This window comes from Zea mays, chromosome 6 (genome assembly GCF_902167145.1).
Source record: "Zea mays cultivar B73 chromosome 6, Zm-B73-REFERENCE-NAM-5.0, whole genome shotgun sequence".
In the NCBI taxonomy this organism is placed as follows: Eukaryota; Viridiplantae; Streptophyta; class Magnoliopsida; order Poales; family Poaceae; genus Zea; species Zea mays.
Window position 1 is genome coordinate 115,483,988 of NC_050101.1, and position 6,000 is coordinate 115,489,987.

A 6,000-nucleotide genomic window follows, 5' to 3' on the forward strand; every position below is an offset into this window, starting at 1 on the left:
ATTTAATTATATCGCGCTAATAAATAAGGAGACCGCCTAGACTCTCACTTAGATTAGCTTCTCGATCCTATTCTATTAATTTCCTCTTTCTTTCTTTCCACGTCGACCATCGTATTTTTATCGATTTTTTTATCAAAATTACAATTGATTTCATTGTCCAATGCAAGTTAAAACGAGTACAAACTTGCTCCCGAGTCGACGTTGTTCTTCTGGAACCATCCTCGGCGGCTGCTACGATGGATGTTGATTTTTTTAAATAAAATCTACGAGAAAAATGTTAAGTTTGCATAGCCGAACCATAACCGTTGTAAAATTTTCTCGCTAGGGCGGGTCGGCGGGAGCTGGCAGTTCCAACTTCCAACGGTTACATTTCCGTCGCAGGTCCTCTGGATTTCTAAACGGCTGAGTGCGCGCGGCCGGCCCATATGAGGCCCAGAGAGAGGACGTGCGGCCTGTGAAAGGAAAAGCCGTCAGGCAGAGCACTCCAGCGTAGCCACACAGGCCGTTGGGCTCCTGTCTCCTTCGTCCAGTCATTGAGCCCAGCTTCCTTATATTTATTGTCATGTCATGAATTCATGATGGGTGCGTTTGGTTCCTTATATTTATTGTCATGTCATGAATTCATGATGGGTGTGTTTGGTTGCCTGCATCTGCGCGTGCTTTGTATCGTGGGACGTGGGTAGCTGCTGTTTGGTTGCTGTGAACCAGGCTATACGCGTGCGAGCTCTGTGTTTGGTTGCCTACATGCATATTTGGATCCAGGCTCGCACGATCCTCAAAGCACCCTGGCCAGGCTCACTAGATACGAGCCGATTGATCGCATTTGTGGAGCTAGGCTTCAGCGGTCCTGGCTCACACAGCCAGGTTGCCTAGAGAAACCAACCAAACAGGTTGGATAAGAATAAAATAGAATAGATAGATATATAGACCTAGAGCACAATACGGTATGCTGGATTGAAATGATTAAGATAAGCGCCTATGCGGAGCAGGGCTGATCCAACGGGTTAAAGGCAACGCGGTGCGCTGCCGACTTCAATCAATTATAATATTTGATCGACGTGAAAGCTAGCTAGCAGAGCTGCATTGACTGGCCATACCACATCATATCTCTACTACTTATTAAAGCTGTAAGGGTAGCCTGTCGTTCTGCCGTTCTGCGATCTCAGCCGTACATTCTACAGTTCTACAATCTCAGTCGTCCGATCCTGCCCACCCAATTTTCTGCCCCCGCGTCCCGATCCCGCCGCCCCAGCCCTGAAGTCATCACGATTCGCCCCCTGCCTCCTCTTGCCCAATTTCGTCGCCGCCAACCCCATCCTCACCCTCGTCCCATGCCACCGGATGCCGTGCGCTCTCCTCTGCCATCTCTCTCAACGTCTTGCCTCCAGAGAACGCTTGTTCTGTTGTTCCCAATCTCCGCCTTCGCTCCGGCCGCCGATCCCGACCACTCCGATCTAGATCAGGTATGCACATGCCAAGATCTCTGTGTTTCTTCTCTCCTCTTTGTCATGGATCACTCGCCATGGAGCTAGGATCCTTTCTATCCACGCAGATCGCTGGTCCTGCCTGTGCACTTGGTTCATTGATGTGATCCCTAGATCCCATGACAACGACTGGTTCCTATGCGATGCGGACAGGACAGGGTTCGAGAGGCCGGGTCCAGGCGGTGTGGGGCAGATCTACTTCATGCTGCCCTCCGTCACGGCCTGCGGCACGAGGACTCATCTCTCTTGTCGTCAGGGTCCGCCACTCTCTCCTCCCATGCAGCACTCCTGAGTGATGCTTGTTCCATTCCCTCCGGGGACAAATAAGCGGGGGCGGTAGAGGAGGCGGATGCGCCAGCGACCGTGTCACATTGGTCCGCGATGTGGCTCCGGGGACACTGTCATCCTGCTCCATGTGCGTCCCACCTCCGTGCTCTACGGTGCCGACTGGAGTGACATTGACGTCTCCTACCCATCCCTAGCCCCTACTCCGAGGATGGCTTTGGCGATGGCAGTGACGACTCAGAGCCCGCTGCTGTGCGCAGGATGGAGGACGACTAAGACGCCTTCACGGCCTCTAGAAGGTACGTGTGAACAACAAGCAGGTCTTGTCTTTTGCCTCTGCCTTTTCTTCTTACCAATGGCGAGAGGTTTTGATGAAGTGTAACCGTTAAAGGTGGATTCAAGCATGGCTGATGAGGTGGATGAATCTGCTCGTATGGTAAAAAATGTGATGAATATGCCAAAAGATATTTAAATGAAACTGCAGAAGAAGAGATGGTTAAAAATGTACTGAATATGCTAAAAGATATTTCAGAAAGCAGTGATGAATCTGAAGTTTGTGACTGTGAGACCATTGTTTCCAATTCTCTACGCCGTCGCCACTAAGGTATCCCACACCGTCGAGGAGTTCTTGCAGCTGCCTTCAGCAACGTTGTCCTCAACTGGAAGGATCATGTGGTCATTGATAAGAAGTACTTCCCCTTGCAGAGGTCGACAGCCTCCAGGGGGACTCCACCGGGGCGAGGAAGGTGCTCAAATGGAAGCCCAAGGTTGGGTTCCAGCAGCTCCATGAGATGATGGTTGATCACAACGTTGTGATTTTCATTTTGTGCATTTCTTTTCTTTTATTTTACAAAAGTAACTCCTGTTCTATTTGTTGTAGTTATTTGTTGCAGTTATTTGTACGGAGAGAAGAGTGTCTCCGTTCAAGTTCACGACTTCTTGTTCATGTCCGTTTTATCTTCTCATTTTATTATTAGACATGTATTTGTTAATATATTTGTAGGCTCTTGGTACTCGTGTGTTGTATCTTGCCACTTTGCTCTCTAGCAGCTGACAATAAATATGGTTGCAGTTGCAGCTCATGTCTATAAGATAATAGATGCTATTCCAGTAGATGCACATCCTATGACACAGTTTACCACGTGAGTAATGGCTCTTCAGGTGAGTCCTTCCACTTCTATCATGCTCTCTTCAAAGTATCTCTACTACTTATTAAGGCTGCAAGGGGTAGTATGCCTCCCTTGCGTTCTGCTGTTAGACAATCTCAGTCGCTCGTTCTATCGTTCTGTGATCTAAGTCGTCCGATCCTGCGGAACCACCGGCCGCCGCTGACGCTGGCGCGGTGCAGCGACGCGCACGTGATCGAGTTCCTCAGATACCTGGACCAGTTCGGCAAGACCAAGGTGCACGCAGCCGGGTGCGCCGACTACGCCTATACCATTGAGTAATATTTATAGCATACAATTTAGGTAGGCTTCTGGATGTTGGGAAGAAATGACCAATTCAGTTAATGATAAGTATAGTATCGCCATGGGCTACATGTTCTCCCTCAAAATCAGACAGCAGTACAGTTCAAATATGAAGGGCTTGGCTTGATAGCTGGTACTTAATATCATGAGTCATGACAAAAGAGAAGTCACGTTGCTATATTCTATTGCATTTATTTTGAATATTGAAATACATGACTAACACCATCGATAATTAGTATAATTTCACCATGGGCTATATGTTCTTCCACAAAATTGGGTATATGCACGATTCAAATTTTAAGAACATAGTTATTCTAGAGATGAGAATCTCTTGATACTTTATACCTGATATAATGAGAAGGGAGACATCATGTTGTAATAACTGATGCAATTCTTCTTAATATTTGAAAACATGACTAGAACACATTGCTGGTCATATTGTTTGTTCTTCATGCTTCATACTCTATGCTAAGATGTGTAGAAAATACTGAGTGATTTGCCTTGTATTCATGTATTGTCTCGTAGGGTGTTCAGAAGCACGAAGAGGTCAGTAAAGTCGAGGACGACATTGTTCTCAGGTGTGTTTCTTACGCTTACTGTACAATTGATTACTAGATGGACCTTATGCCACCTAATATGCTAATTTGAGTTGTTATTGTTTCTAAAGATTTTACATGTGTAGGTACCAGTTGATACTTCGCATTTTGCTGAATATAAGTGGAAAATTTTACTTTGTATAATTCTAAAAAGGGTAAGATACATTTTCTGTTTTAGTATGATATACATTTGAATGATTGCAATTGAAATATGTTCAATTATCTTCATGTGTAATATTATTATAAAGCTTTGGAACATATTTGAATAACTTACCTATGTGATATATGTGGGGGACAGATATCCCTCGGGTCCACTGGAAGGATAAAAGACCTCACGAAAGGCCCAAGAGCCCAATAAATCGTGAGGTCACTCCTTCATGGGCCTGAGGAGAAATGACCAGGGAAGCAGATCGACATGAGGCCGGGTGGGCGCAAACCCAGATGGCCCCACAGCATTGAGCAAGCAACCGCAACAGAAGATCCGACTTTCCCGCGCTGGAGCCCCGTACGACGGAACCAGGCGAGGATAAGTCGGCAGAATCATAGGAAGATAGACAAAAACGGTTCACTATCTTTTAGGTGCATATCCACATGTATTGCCTCACGGTCGAATATATAAGGCTTAGGGGGCACCCCTTCAGAATGATCGACCCCATTACTATTCAACCATCCACCCTGACTCTCTACGCTCTAGAGAGCTACCTTGTAACCCATACGCAAAAGCATACTCACCAGGACGTAGGGTGTTACGCATTTCAAAGCGGCCCGAACCTGTAAATATTGTCCATTGTTCCTCGTGCATCTGGCACGAACCATTTAGCTACAGTCGGCGACACCGTCCTACTCCTAAAACACCTTGAGGGGCAACCCCGGGTGTGCGGTCGGACCCAAAACACCGACAGCTGGCACGCCAGGTAGGGGGCGTGTCGCCGATCTAAGCTAGCTCAATGGCCGTCACCTTCCACCGCAAGATCACCCTTTGTCCTGGATCCGTGTTCTGCTTTGGAACGATATCATCCATAGCAGATGAAGAGGGAACTCTACACCGCATCGCCGATCCGCCAAAGAAAAAGTCCACTCCAACGCGCTCCGAGAATATCGGGGTGAGGAAGGAAAAAGCGCAACCTCCAGCGCTCCGAAGAAAGATCGCCTTCGGCAAGCCAGGGGCCGAGAGTCCGCTGACCCGGAGAACTCCACTGTCTACTTCCCTGACGAAAGAATGGACGCAAGTCGCAAGGAAGAAAGAGACCGGGAGGAAGCAAGTTGTTCTTTCCGTTCCTCCGCCCTCAAAGGAGAACAGGAAGAAGATCGCCACGACCGCCGCACCATTCTACCCCGACGTCCTCTTCATCGGGAGAGTGGAGTCGCCCCCTGTGGGGGATAGATATCCCCCGGGTCCACTAAAAGAGTAAAAGACCTCACGAAAGGCCCAAGGGTCCAATAAATCGCAAGGTCATTCTTTTGTGGGCCTGGTGAGGAACAACCAGCAAAGCAGAACGACATGAGGCCGGATTGATGCTAGCCCGGATGGCCCACAACGCCGAGCGAGCGACCACAGCAGAGATCCGACTTTCCCGCGCTGGAGCCCCCATGCAACGGAGCCATGCGAGGATAGGTCGGCAGAACTACAGGGAGATAAACTCAAACAGTTCACTATCTTTTAGCTACATGTTGTTATCATATCCACGTGTATTGCCCCACGGTCGAGTATATAAGGCCTAGGGGGCACCCCTTCAGAACGATCGACCCTATTACTTAGCCACCCACTTCGACTCTCTGCATTCTCAATTCAGAGAGCTCTCTTGTAACCTCATTCACACAGCATACTCACCAGGACGTAGGGTGTTACGCATCTCTAAGCGGCCCGAACCTGTAAACCTTGTCCACTGTCCTTCGTGCAATTGGCATGAACCATTTTGCTACAGTCGTCGACACCGTCCTACTCCTAAAAACACCTTGAGGGGCAACCCCGGGTGTGCGGTCGGACCCAAAACACCGACAGCTGGCGCGCTAGGTAGGGCAATGTGGAATACATGCAGCATCCAGAACACTAGTCGGGAAGGTCTTCAGGTCAGGATTCTATTGGCCAACAGCGAAGAATGATGTAGCCGAGTTAGTTCAGAGGTGCGAAGCTTGCCAATACTTGTCAAAACAACAACATCTGCC